We start from the raw sequence: 15,603 nt of genomic DNA on the forward strand, positions 1-15,603 counted from the left end.
TTGTGTAAACTGCAAAAATATCCATGGTATCCGAGCAATAGTTTGAATATTTCAATGTACATAAAGGATCGACATAATTCATCATAAATGGTGTTAGTTATGAAGATCTCATATAGTGTAGTCATTAATAAAATTGTGGTTTAGACTTTAAATTGACAAATATGTAAAAAATGGCCATGGTAGGAATTGAATCCTACGTTTACCTTTTTTTACAAAGAAACTGCATTTTCTTATACCAGATGATGGTATACTTTAAAGGTTTTTTTAAAGAACTAAACACCGATACATGTAAATCGTGGTTGTAACGATAGGTGCAATCTAGAAAAAAATTAACATGGCCCACGGTAACCGAAAAATTACCTGAAAACCCTATAGATGGTTGTGAATAGACACAATAAGTACATTTGCATATATAACTAAATATTTTGTTATTAAGACTAATTTAGATTATAGTTACCATCCCTAAACTAGCAGGAACGGATTTTTTAGAAGAGGTTCGAGTATCTCAACATGATGTCTTAGAAGTATTCCCGTACAACAAAGGCTACACACCCCTAAAAGGCACAATAATCAAACATTTTTCCCTCTCAGCATTCAGCCTTGGTTTTCGAAAAAAAAAAACAATAAAAGTTTACCTTATCTACGAAGATGAATTAATTTGACTTTTAATATACCTCGATACTAATTTTTGAGGTCTGGCTTGCCATTCATCTCGTTGTTCTTTTGTAGAATTTATTTGATCACCATTTAATCTGTTAAGCAAGGTTACACAAACGATGGCCGCTCGAATACCAGCATGGTGAGTTAGTGCACCAAAAATAACTGACTCCATTTCAATATTTCTAACTCCATTCTTATTAAACTTGGTCAAACATGCAGTCTTATCAGCCGCTCTATATTCACAGAAAGCACCATCTAGTCTCCCTTGTCCTTGGTAAAAGTTATCAGCGCACATCGTCTTTCTTATGGTTGTACTCCATGGATCTTCAGGTCATGTAAGACTCTTTAAGTCCGTCGCTAAGTTGGAGTCAAGTTTTGCTGGGCGACTCATTTTTTTGCCAAGTACAGGAAGGTCAAAATTAGCCTCACCATATCCGTTCAAAGCTTCACTAGTTATCACAATGTTTCCACCGTCAATGCCAATTCCTCCACAGGTTCCTATCCGGAAGAAAACTGGATCCTTTACTTGTGCATGATACATAAGCTTAATCATCTCATGAAGCAAAATACCTATAGATGGGACACCCATTCCATGGCTCACTGAAAGTACAGGTCCAACCTTAAACATTGAGTATCTATGCCCTTCCTTTGAAATATCTCGAAGAGTAGTACCGGCCGGCAGAGTATATCCTATCTCCTTCATGATGAAATGCGCAAACTCTTTCATACGAACTGGTGTACCCCCCATGCATACAAACTTAACATCACCAAATAATGCTTGTAGATCCTGATACTCAGTATCTAAATGAATGTGGTATAATGTATCACATGGCATCTCCTCAAGGTGAGGGTTTTTCACGTGAATCAACTCCTTCTTCCTTGCGACTGTCTCTCCATCAAACTTTGATTTACACTTGTTAGTACAAGAATTATTCCGTGAAGTCATCTTATAAAATTCTTATTAAGATATGACAAGTTAAAGTCACGTATCAAGTAGCAGGAACCTAACAAAAAACAAAACTAATTTTAGAATTTTCAGAAATTTTTGTAGTTTGAAATAAAAATTAAAAATTATTGCTCGGACAGCATAAATATTTTTGCAGTTTACATAATAACCTTAGCGCTTCTGAACTGAAATCTAAAATAAAATACAAATTTGATTTATTTTCTACAGAAATATAGCACAAAAGATACGCACTGTAGAAGTTGAGCCAAAAAATAACTGCAAAATTAACTGCAAAATAACTGCAGGTTCAAATCCTGCCAGAGGCAATTTTTACACATTTATCTATTTAAAGTCTAAATAAAACTTCTATTAATTAGTACTACATTAGATCCTCTTGACTGACATCGATCCTTAATGTATTTTAGTGGAAAATTTTAATATATTGACCTTAAATATAATAACTGTACTAGCCTATACTATAGTTAAGTGGCCTATAAAATTTAGTATAGGAAACAGGTCGTTCTTTATTATAAAAAGAAAGAAAGAAAAAAATATCCCGTTTGGGGAGAATAACGTGGTTAAAGTCAATTTTCTTGATTTTAGAGCCAATATATTTCCCTTGCTGTTCAAGCCAAGGGACAGAAAGTTTTCTATACAGGGGTTTCGGACAAAGCGGTTCTAACTGTGTACTTTTTGTTTTGATCTGACTCCTTTTTTAGGAACTATGTTTTTTTTTATTTTTACATTAAAGAACAAACTTCCAGCCCATAGTAACTGAAATAAGATTATAATTAATATTAAATATTGATCAATTATGTCATAATCGTAGGTTGTAGCCAGGTCGTCTCTTAATATTCCAATTAAGAAAAAGCCATAGGCTTTTTCCTGTTTGTAATACAGTCAGGTACAATAAAGAAAGAACTCTAGCCTATATTTTATATTAAAGTTATATTAAAAGACGATCATTAGAAGAACAATTACAGTAAACGACGATAAGTGGAATAACATTTCATTATAAATGGGAAATATGTAAGTTTCAACGGATATCCTGGTTGCAGCGGTAGCTAGCAACCTAGTAAGAGACGATCACGCCCCATAGTAAAAACTAAAGTAACCCATAGCTCCTGAAAAAAGATTCAGGTCAAAACAAGAAGTATACTATTAGATCCGCCTTGTCCAAAATCCGGGTTGCAGCGGTAGCTAGCAACCTAGTAAGAGACGATCACCTCCAATGTTAAGAAATATAAAACCCCCAACTCCTAAAAAAAGAGTCAGATCAAAACAAAAAGTACACCATTAGAACCGCCTTGTCCGAATCCTCTAAAAAGGAAACTTACCGCCCTTTGGCTTGAATAACAAAGAAAATATATTGGCTTGAAAATCAAGAAAATAGACTTTTACCACGTTATTCTCCACAAACGGGATATTTTTTTCTTTTTTCTTTTTTCTTTTCCACAGATATCTTGGCACTGGAACATCGTAGAGGGTTGTTCAATAGCTAATTTTAAAGGAAATTAATTGGGTTAAAAATCTATAGTAACTAAAATAAATTATTTCTAAAAGAGAATAAATTTTTCCACCAAAAACTGCATTTTTGATGTCTTTTCACACTGCAGTCTTTCAAACATAATCGTATACCAGCGGTAAGATTTGAACCCACGCCTCCGAAGAGACTGGTGGTTAACACCAGTGTCTTGGACCACTCGGCCAGGCTGCCTCTTATAATTTGGGTTGCAGCAGTAGCTAGCAACCTAGTAAGAGACGATCAGTCCCATGCTAAGAAATATAAAAACCCAAAACTCCTAAAAATAGAGTAAGATCAAAACAAAAGTACATCATTAGAACTACCTTGTCTGAAACCCTACTAGATAAATAATGAATGTCGTCATAGCTTTATATTAGAGCTATGACGTGAATAGAAAAACACGAAATTATATTGTTGTTTCTGATGACGTCATGAAATAATATAATTGCGCCACGACGTCAATAAAATCATTACGCCGTGACGTCATAATTACTACTTAAGAACGACAAAGATGTAAATTCTCTCATTCTTGATTAGAATAATGGTTAGATCGAAGCAAGTTATACGCAATTTGAAAAAACAGTACTACACAAACAACAGAGATAGTATCTTGAAAAGAGAAAAGCAAAGGTATTCAACCGACCAGGCGTATCGAGAAGTAAAAATTGAGAGAGCAAAACAAAGGTATTCAACCGACCAGGCGTATCGAGAAGTAATAATTGAGAGAGCAAAACAAAACAGCAAGATGTGTTATCACAATGATGAAGATTATAGACATGCAAAAATTGAGACAGCCAAACAAAAGATCAAGGAGAGTTATCACAATGATGAAGATTACCGCATCAAATATAAGAAAAACCAAAAGCAAAGGTATCCGGGTTGTAGCGGTAGCTAGCAACCTAGTAAGAGACGATCACCTCCAATGTTAAGAAATATAAAACCCCCCAACTCCTAAAAAAAGAGTCAGATCAAAACAAAAAGTACACCATTACAACCGCCTTGTCCGAATCCTCTATAAAGGAAACTTACCGCCCTTTGGCTTGAATAACAAAGAAAATATATTAGCTTGAAAATCAAGAAAATAGACTTTTACCACGTTATTCTCCACAAACGGGATATTTTTTTCTTTCCGCTTTTTTTTTCTGCTCAGCTAGCTGGGCACTGGAAAATCATAGAGAGTTGTATAATAGTTCATTTTAAAGGCAATTGCAACATCTAGTCACTTTTGTAATTAAAAATAAAATACTTTTTAAAGTAGAATCAATTTTGTCAAAAAAATTGCATTTTTGATGTATTTTCATACTGCAGTCTTTTCAAAGATATTTGAATTTTGAAGCAATAAAACAGTTCATGGTAATGAACTCTATAGTAATAATAGCTACTTGTCTCAATAGTAACCGAGAGTCCTGGAACCAAAATTTTCTTTTTTGGCTTAATCGTTAAAATTATTATGTAAACTGCAAAAATATTTATGATGCCTAATCAGTAATAGTAATTTTTTAATTTAAACAACAAAAATACATGAACATTCTAAAATTAGTTTTGCTTTTTGTCTCCTGGAAGAAAAATGTATTTCATCTCAGTTCAAATTTATTATTGTATCCTGGAACCAAACTTTTTTTGGTTTGTAACCCGTAAAGTACATCCGGGTTGCAGCGGTAGCTAGCAACCTAGTAAGAGACGATCATTACATTAAAGAACGATCATTGAAATAACAAACCCTTGCATACATTGGACTTAATAAGCTACTTGATTGTTTGAGGTTCGTCTCTTACTATTTCAAAGAAGAAAAAAGCCGTAGGCTTTTTCCTGTTTGTAATTTCAAAGAAGAAAAAGCCGTAGGCTTTTTCCTGTTTGTAATGATGCAGCATAAAATTGATTTTGATTAATAAATTTGATGATAATGATTTTGTAATAAGGTTCGATAATAATATATATGATTATTCGGGTTGCAGCGGTAGCTAGCAATCTAATAAGAGACGATCACGTCCAATGTTAAGAAATATAAAAACCCATAGTTCCTAACAGAGGAGTCAGATCAAAACAAAAAGTACACCAATAGAACCGCCTTGTCCGAAACCCCTGTATAGGAAACTTTCTGTCTCTTGGCTTGAACAGCAAGAGAAATATATTGGCTTGAAAATCAAGAAAAGTGGCAACTACTACAACATTCTGCCTAAACGGGATATTTTTTCTTTTTTTTTCTTTTTTTCTTTTCCACAGATAGCTTGGCACTGGAACATCGTAGAGGGTTGTTCAATAGCTCATTTTAAAGGAAATTAATTGGGTTAAAAATCTATAGTAATTAAAATAAATTATTTCTAAAAGAGAATAAATTTTTCCACCAAAAACTGCATTTTTGATGTCTTTTTACACTGCAGTCTTTCAAACATAATCGTATACCAGCGGTAAGATTTGAACCCACGCCTCCGAAGAGACTGGTGGCTAACAGCAGTGTCTTGGACCACTCGGCCAGGCTGCCTCTTATAATTTGGGTTGAAGCAGTAGCTAGCAACCTAGTAAGAGACGATCAGTCCCATGCTAAGAAATATAAAAACCCAAAATTCCTAAAAATAGAGTAAGATCAAAACAAAAGTACATCACTAGAACTACCTTGTCTGAAACCCTACTAGATAAATAATGAACGTCGTCATAGCTTTATATTAGAGCTATGACGTGAATAGAAAAACACGAAATTATGTTGTGGTTTCTGAATCCGGGTTTTTCCGGGTTGCAGCGGTAGCTAGCAACCTAGTAAGAGACGATCACGTCCAATGTTATCCGGGTTGCAGCGGTAGCTAGCAATCCGGGTTGCAGCGGTAGCTAGCAACCTAGTATAAGACAATCACGTCCAATGTTAAGAAATACTATATAAGAAGCGTCAGAACTGTAAATGTTCACATTCATAATTACATAATGGTTTCAATCAAGCAAGCTGCACGCAAATTGAAAAAATAGTACTACACAAACAACAGAGATAGTATCTTGAAAAGAGAAAAGCAAAGGTATTCAACCGACCAGGCGTATCGAGAAGTAAAAATTGAGAGAGCCAAACAAAAGATCAAGGAGCGTTATCACAATGATAAACTTTATAGAGAAGCAACAATTGAGCAGGCTAGACAAAAGAGCGAGGAACGGTATGGTAATGATGAAGATTACAGAGAAGCAAGAATTGAGCAGGCTAGACGAAAGATCAAGGAGCGTTATCAAAATGATGAAGATTATAGAGAAGCAACAATTGAGCAGGCTAGAAAAAAGAGCAAGGAACGGTATGATAATTACAGTAAAGAACGATCCCTCACACATAGTGACTGATATACGACTGTACAATTGGAGACTGGAAATAATATCAGGGTTGCAGGAGTAGCTAGAAAACTAGTAAGATCCGGGTTGCAGCGGTAGCTAGCAACCTAGTAAGAGACGATCACGTCCAATGTTAAGAAATATAAAAACCCATAGTTCTTAAAAAAAGAGTCAGATCAAAACAAAAAGTACACCATTAGAACCGCCTTGTCTGAAACCCCTGCATAGTAAAATTTCTGTCCCTTGGCTTGAACAGCAAGGGAAATATATTGGCTTGAAAATCAAGAAAAGTGGCAGCTACTACAACATTCTGCCTAAACGGGATATTTTTTTCTTTTTTTCTTTTTTTTTCTTTTGTATCCAGAGATAGCTTGGCACTGGAACATCGTAGAGGGTTGTTCAATAGCTCATTTTAAAGGAAATTAATTGGGTTAAAAATCTATAGTAACTAAAATAAATTATTTCTAAAAGAGAATAAATTTTTCCACCAAAAACTGCATTTTGATGTCTTTTCACACTGCAGTCTTTCAAACATAATCGTATACCAGCGGTAAGAATTGTTACAGTAAAGAGCATTAAATGTTAAAGATTGATCAATGATGCCACAATCATAGTTTTTAGCCAGGTTTACAGTAAAGAACGAACCTTAGCCCATAGTAGCAGAAATAAGAATATCTAGGTTGCAGCGGTAGCTAGCAACCTATTAATTACATAGTCCGGGTTGCAGTGGTAGCTAGCAACCTCGTAAGAAACGCCAAGTTAATATAATAAAGAACGACCTCTTGCCTATACTAAATTATATAGTTATAATAAAGAGTATGTTAGTAAATCACTGAAATAACAAACCATTCCATACATTGGACTTAGTTAGCTACTTGATTGTTTGAGTTTTATAATAAATTATTATAAAGAACGACCTTTTGCCTATACTAAATTTTGTAGGCCACTTTACTATAGTATAGGCTTGTACAGTTATATTTAAAGTCAATATATTAAAATTTTCCATTAAAAGAAAATCATTGGAATAAAAATTACAGCAGAGAACGATCTCTCACCCATACTAACTGATATATGGTGGTTCCAGGTGTAGTTACATAAAGGACGAATATAGCTCATCATAAATGGTGTTTGTCAATTATCCGAGTTGCAGCGGTAGCTAGCAACCTAGTAAGAGACAATCACATCCAATGTTACGAAATATAAAAACTCATAGTTCCTAAAAAAGGAGTCAGATCAAAACAAAAAGTACACCATTAGAATTGCCTTGTCCGAAAACCCTGTATAGGAAACTTTCAGTCCCTTGGCTTGAACAGCAAGGGAAATATATTGGCTTGAAAATCAAGAAAATTACATTAAAATACGATCATTGGAATAACATGCCACTGCATACATTGGACTTAGATAGCTACTTGATTGCTTGAGGATCGTCTCTTACTATTTCAAAAAAGAAAAAGCCGTAGGCTTCTTCCTGTTTGTAATGATATAGCATAAAAAGAAACCCACGTTGTAACTGACGTCATCCTGGATGTTATAGTAAAGAATTATAATAAAGATTCATTAAAAGACGATCATTGGAGTAATCTGGGTTGCAGCGGTAGCTAGCAACCTAGTAAGAGACAATCACTTCATGTCTCAAGTCTGGATTCATCTGGAGAAACATCAAATACAGAGATAATGAAGAGTATTGTCAAAATACTATCAAGTCTGCATAACTCCGGAGAAACATATACAGAAATGACGAGGCGTATCGCCTGAATACTATCAAGTATGCATCGATCCAGAGGCACGAGTGATGATCTGTGTCGGAGAAATTTACATTAAAGAACGATCTTCAGTCTATATCCGGGTTGCAGTGGTAGCTAGCAACCTGGTGAGAAACGATCACGTCCAATGTTAAGAAATATAAAAAACCATAACTCCTTAAAAAAGAGTCAGATCAAAACAAAAAATACACCATTAGAACCGCCTTGTCCAAAACCCCTGTATAGGAAACTGTCTGTCCGTTGGCTTGAATAGCATTACAATAAAGAACGAACTCTTGCCTATACAAACTTGTATAGTGGGACATAAGGATCGATCATAAATGGTGTTAGTCAAGAGGATCTCATGTAGTAGTTATTAAAATTCACTCTATAAAGAGGGTACCATATTATCATACCGACTTTGCCTTTAAGATTGAGGCCATTTGTTGAATAAAGCAACTTGTTCTCTTGAAAATTAACCTATTAGTAATTCCGCAGATAGCTTGGCACTGGAACATCATAGAGAGTTGTTCAATGGCTTATTTTAAAGTTGTTAAATGGCTCATTTCAATGGCTTTTTTTTCAAACCTGGAAAAAGAACGATCTTTTCCCCATAATAATCCGGGTTGCAGCGGTAGCTAGCAACCTAGTAAGAGATCCGGGTTGCAGCGGTAGCTGCAACCTAGTAAGAGACGATCACGTCCAATGTTAAGAAATGTAAAAACCCATAGTTCCTAAAAAAGGAGTTAGATCAAAACAAAAAGTACACCATTAGAACCGCCTTGTCCGAAAACTCTGTATAGGAAACTTTCTGTCATTTGGCTTGAACAGCAAGGGAAATATATTGGCTTGAAAATCAAGAAAAGTGGCAGCTACTACAATATTCTGCCTAAACGGGATATTTTTTCTTTCTTGTTATCCAGAGATAGCTTTGCACTGGAATTACAATAATGAACAAACTGTAGCTCATAGTAAACGAAGTATTAAAATTTCCGGGTTGCAGCGGTAGCTAGCAACCTAGTAAAAGACAGTCACGCCTCATAGTAAAAACTAAAGTAACCCATAACTCGGAAAAAAGATTCAGATCAAAACAAGAAGTATATACTATTAGAATCGCCTTGTCCAAATCCTTTATATAGCGAACTTACCGTCTCTTGGCTGGAATAACAAGGAAAATTTGTTGGCTTGAAAATGAAGAAAATTGACTTAAACAACTATATTCTCCACAAACGGCATCTTTTTTCTTCCCATTTTTTGACTCCTCAGCAAGCTGGACACTGGAAAATCATTTATAATAAAGAATGACCTCTTGCCTATACTAAATTTTATACGCCACTTAATTATAGTATAGGTTGGAAATTCAACAGATAGCTTGGCACTGGATCCGGGTTGCAGCGGTAGCTAGCAACCTAGTAAGAGACGATCACGTCCAATGCTAAGAAATATAAAAACCCCTAACTCCTAAATAAAGATTCAGATGTACACCATACAAAACAAAAGGTACACCATTAGAACCACCTTGTCCGAAACCCCTGTATAGTAAAATTTCTGTCCCTTGGCTTGAACATAATAATGGGAAATATATTGGCTTGAAAATCAAGAAAAGTGGCAGCTACTACAACAATCTGCCTAAACGGGATATTTTTTTTCTTTTTTTCTTTTCCACAGATAGCTTTGCACTGGAACATCGTAGAGAGTTGTTCAATGTCTCATTTTAAAGGAAATTAATTGGGTTATAAACCTTTTGTAACTAAAATAAATTATTTCTAAAAGAGAATAAATTTTTCCACCAAAAACTGCATTTTTGATGTTTACATTAAAAGACGATCATTAGAATAGTAAACCATTGCATACATTCGACTTAGTTAGCTATTTGATTGTTCGAGATTCGTCTCTTACTATTTCAAAGAAGAAAAAGCCGTAGGCTTTTTCCTGTTTGTAATCAGGTGTATCTTGTTAATTATAGTAAATCCTATAAAGTGGTGTTGGACTAGAGTTTTCTAAGGACTTTTCGTTTTGATCAAACTTTTTTTTAGGAGTTATGGACTATTATAGTTTTTACTATATTACGGTAAGGAATGATCCGGGTTGCAGCGGCAGCTAGCAACCTAATAAGAGACGATCACGTTCAATATTAAGAAATATAATAACCCATAACGCCTAAAAATAGAGTCGCATCAAAACAAAAGTATCTGGGTTGCAGCGATATCTAGCAATCCGGGTTGAAGTTTTACAATAAAGAACGATACCTAGCCCATGTTAACTGAAACTTAAATAGGGACTATGTAATTTCCATCAGTATCATGGCTGCAGAGGTGTCCGAAACCTAGTAAGAACAAACCATTACAGTAAAGAACATTTCATGTTAAAAAATTTATCATTGATGCCATAATCATAGTTTGTAGCCAGGTCGTCTCTTACTATTCCAAAAAAGATCCGGGTTGCAGCGGTAGCTAGCAACCTAGTAAGAGACGATAACGTCCAATGTTAAGAAATATAAAAACCCATAGTTCCTAACAAAGTAGTCAGATCAAAATCCGGGTTGCAGCGGTAGCTAGCAACCTAGTAAGAGACGATCACCTCCAATGTTAAGAAATATAAAAACCCCTAGCTCCTAAAAAAAGAGTCAGATCAAAACAAAAAGTACACCATTAGAACCGCCTTGTCCAAATCCTCCATAAAGGAAACTTACCGCCCTTTGGCTTGAATAACAAAGAAAATATATTGGCTTGAAAATCAGGAAAATAGTCTTTTACGACGTTATTCTCCCCAAACGGGATATTTTTTTCTTTCTTTTCCACAGATAGCTTGGCACTGGAACATCGTAGAGAGTTGTTCAATGGCTCATTTTAAAGGAAATCTCTAGATCTAGCGCTATGTGTACTTAATTTTTTTTTTTTAAATTAATTTTTACATTAAAAGACGATCACTGAAATAACAAACCATTCCATACATTGGACTTAGGTAGCTACTTGATTGTTTGAGTTTCGTCTCTTAATATTTAAAATATGAAAAAGCCGTAGGCTTTTTCCTGTTTGTATTTATAGTTAAAAAACGAACTCAAGTCCAAATAAACTGAACACTGTGTTTCATTTAATTATCTTCGTTATTTTAGCTAGAATGTAAATAGACAAGTTTTTTTTTAATTTTAAATTGAAAAGATAGTACTTTTAATTCAACATATTAAAAGTTCTCCCCGACGGGGAATCGAACCCCCTTCTCCCAGTAGCAAGTGGGCATACTTACCATTAGACTATCGAAGACTTATAAAATAAGAGTTACATATAAGATATGATAATAATTTTTACATAATCACAGTAAAGAACATCCGGGTTGCAGCGGTAGCTAGCAACCTAGTAAGAGACGATCACGTCCAATGTTAAGAAATATAAAAACCCATAGTTCCTAACAAAGGAGTCAGATCAAAACAAAAAGTACACCATTAGAACCGCCTTGTCCGAAACCCCTGTATAGGAAACTTTCTGTCCCTTGGCTTGAACAGCAAGGGAAATATATTGGCTTGAAAATCAAGAAAATTGACTTTAACCACGTTATTCTCCCCAAACGGGATATTTTTTCTTTTTTCTTCTTTTTATTTTCCACAGATAGCTTGGCACTGGAACATCGTAGAGTGTTGTTCAATAGCTCATTTTAAAGGAAATTAATTGGGTTAAAAATCTATAGTAACTAAAATAAATTATTTCTAAAAGAGAATAAATTTTTCCACCAAAAACTGCATTTTTGATGTCTTTTCACACTGCAGTCTTTCAAACATAATCGTATACCAGCAGTAAGATTTGAACCCACGCCTCTGAAGAGACTGGTGGCTAACACCAGTGTCTTGGACCACTCGGCCAGGCTGCCTCTCATAAATAAATATATATGTGAATTTGGGTTGCAGCAGTAGCTAGCAACCTAGTAAGAGACGATCAGACCCATGCTAATAAATATAACAAAAGTCCTAAAAATAGAGTAAGATCAAAACAAAAGTACATCATTAGAACTACCTTGTCTGAAACCCTACTAGATAAATAATGAATGTCGTAGCTTTATATTAGAGCTATGAAGTGAATAGAAAAACACGAAATTATATTGTTGTTTCTGATGACGTCATGAAATAATATCATTGCGCCTTGACGTCAATAAAATCATTACGCCGTGACGTCATAATTACTACTTAAGAACGACACAGATGTAAATTCTCTCATTCTTGATTAGAATAATGGTTAGATCGAAGCAAGCTATACGCAATTTGAAAAAACAGTACTACACAAACAACAGAGATAGTATCTTGAAAAGAGAAAAGCAAAGGTATTCAACCGATCAGGCGCATCGAGAAGTAAAAATTGAGAGAGCAAAACAAAGGTATTCAACCGACCAGGTGTATCGAGAAGTAATAATTGAGAGAGTAAAACAAAGGTATTCAACCGACCAGGCGCATCGAGAAGTAAAAATTGAGAGAGAAAAACAAAGGTATTCAACCGACCAGGCGTATCGAGAAGTAAAAATTGAGAGAGCAAAACAAAGGTATTCAACCGACCAGGCGTATCGAGAATTAATAATTGAGAGAGAAAAACAAAACAGCAAGATGTGTTATCACAATGATGAAGATTATAGACATGCAAAAATTGAGACAGCCAAACAAAAGATCAAGGAGCGTTACTGGGGTGACAAAATCTATAATGAAAAAATTAAATTCTCTGCGAGGTTGTACCGAAGAACGCATAAGGACAAAGGGAAAAATTAAATTCAGAAATACAAGAAGATGGCAAAAATGCAGGCTGATCTTTGTAAATTGAGAAACATTTTACGCATGTTTTATCGGGATCACAAAAAGTATTCAAAATTACAGATTAAAGTTCTCTTTGAAAGAGCGGATGCTGTTGAAAAGTCGGCTAGAAATTCCTTGGCAAAGCTTCATAGTAATATCCAAAAGAAATGTTGTCAGTTTAACGAAAAGCTTCCAAGGTATGGATTGGCAACTGCGGAACAGTTTATAGATGCAATGGAAAATGTTCGACAACACAGTGAATATACGGAGGCCTACTTCTTATAAAATTCGTATATTAATTTTTGAAGGAGCAATTGCAGTTTATGTAGCAGCAATAAAAATATATATACAAGCATACCTATCAACAGCGAAGGAAAAGCCATGTTTTTCAATTATGGCGAAAACGAGCCTGTTAGGGTTATTAGTAAATGTGTTTGTAAGACTAATGATTTAGAACAAATTCCTGGAACACCGACTCGAGAAAAAAGCATTTCTAACTGTGTTTTAAACAGTTCGTTTAGTTCTACTGAATATTTGGCAAAAAATTCTCTGTGTAGTAGAACAAACTGTCCTGAAAAGTACGAGACAACAATTGAAAAATGCTCTAAAACTAGATCTGACAAGGAAATTATGATGGCTGATTTTATGATAAAGAACGACCTCTTGCCTATACTAAATTTTATACGCCACTTAATTATAGTATAGGTTAGTAATTCAAGAGATAGCATGGCACTGGAACATCGTAGAGAGTTGTTCAATGGCTCATTTTAAAGGAAATTAATGGGGTTGAAAACCTTTTGTAATTAAAACAAATTATTTTTATTACATTAAGAAATTTTAATTATGTTCCTAAGGAAATCATCATAAGTAAAAATTTCCCATACAAAAATTGAACTCAAGCCTACTGGGTGAGAGCTATCCCAACCTCTAGACCATATAGGATATATTACAATATCCGATTAATGAAGTTTATGTTAAAGAACAAATTATAAACCTAGTTAGCTGCCTGATTTGTTATAATAAAGATCGAACTCTTCCCTATACTAACTTGCATACGCAACTTCACTATAGTTAAGATTAAAGTATTTATATTATGCATCATTATAAATTATAAAAGGTTCAAATGTTCGAAGATTATAGAGTTAAAAATTTTCCCACCCCGGGAATCAGACCCGAGCCTGTTAAGTGAAAGTTAACTATCCTAGCCACTAGACCATATTGAACCATAAAGAATATGATTTAAGAGCCATATGCGTATTATTATTTCACCATACCAATTATAATAAGGCCAAAACAAAATCGTCGACTTGCAACCTTACTTTTGACACATTAGTTAAATCTTCATCAGGCTTAAAAAATGTTTTGCTAGTTTTTATAATAAAGAACGACCTCTTACCTATACTAAATTCTATACGCCACTTAACTATAGTATAGGTTAGTAATTCAAAAGATAGTTATAATAAAGAACGATCTCTTTCCTTTACTTTATTTTTATAGGCCACTTAACTATAGTTACGTTAAAAGACGATCATTGGGATGACATTTTCTGGGTTGAATTACATTAAGGAACGAACTGTATACCATAGTAATACTTCTAGGATCGATACTATATATGATTAGAATAAAGAACGAATATAAAATTAATATAAAATTTTATCCGAGTTGCAGCGGTAGCTAGCAACCTAGTAAGAGACGATCACGCCCCATAGTAAATACTAAAGTAACCCAAAATTCCTGAAAAATTATGATAAAGAACGACCTCTTGCCAATACTAAATTTTATACGCCACTTAATTATAGTATAGGTTAGTAATTCAACAGATAGCTTGGCACTGGAACATCGTAGAGAGCTGTTCAATGGCTCATTTTAAAGGAAATTAATTGGGTTAAAAATGTTTTGTAACTAAAATAAATTATTTCTAAAAGAGAATAAATTTTATATTAAAAGACGATCATTAGAAGAACAAACCATTGCATACATTGGACTTAGCTGTAGTAATAAAGGGAAATGCGTGTCTTACTTTTGCTAAAGAGTACATCTTAAAAAAACAGACATTGTAAATAAAAGGTTACATAAAGGACTGATATAGTTCATCATAAAGCAAGTTTAATTGATTATGTTTTGGTGGATATTCGCTGGGATCCGAATTACCTTAATGTGGATGTGCTTAAGCTAGTAGGATCGGACCATCTACCGGTATTTTTAGAAATTAGGTCAAGGAGTGCTCCCCAAAGGTGGGATATTTCAAGTGAATGTCATATTTATAATAAAAATGTTAGACGTCAGATACCTAGGGAATGGTCTACAGAGGAAAAGGTTAAATTAAGTGAAGCGTTTTCAGAGGATGATGTAGCTATAAGATTAAGTGATTTAGAGAAGATAAATAACCATGATAGATTGATAGAAGAGTTCACGGAGATTTTACATGAAATAGCAGGCCCATTTCTAGGAAATAAAGGAGGTTGTAAGGACATAGAATTTTTTGACGAGGAATGCAGAATAAAAAAATTAGAATTGATTAAAGAAATGGAGATTTTGAGGAAAGAGGAAATATAGGAAAAAAGGCTTCGACTGGTAACAAGGTTTAAAAGTGTTCGCCGTGAGTATAAACGCCTTTTAAAACAGAAGATGAGACTGACTATTCAAAAAGGTAAGG

General features: G+C 34.4%; 1 pseudogene; it reads right to left on the reverse strand.

The window, feature by feature from the left end:
* Nucleotides 1-640: 640 nt before the first annotated feature.
* LOC148956813 (uridine phosphorylase 1 pseudogene) lies at nt 641-1,606 on the reverse strand (annotated as a pseudogene).
* Nucleotides 1,607-15,603: the final 13,997 nt, after the last annotated feature.

Source organism: Artemia sp. Qi Xiang Cuo, chromosome 1, assembly GCF_049724085.1.
Source record: "Artemia sp. Qi Xiang Cuo chromosome 1, ASM4972408v1, whole genome shotgun sequence".
In the NCBI taxonomy this organism is placed as follows: domain Eukaryota; kingdom Metazoa; phylum Arthropoda; class Branchiopoda; order Anostraca; family Artemiidae; genus Artemia; species Artemia sp. Qi Xiang Cuo.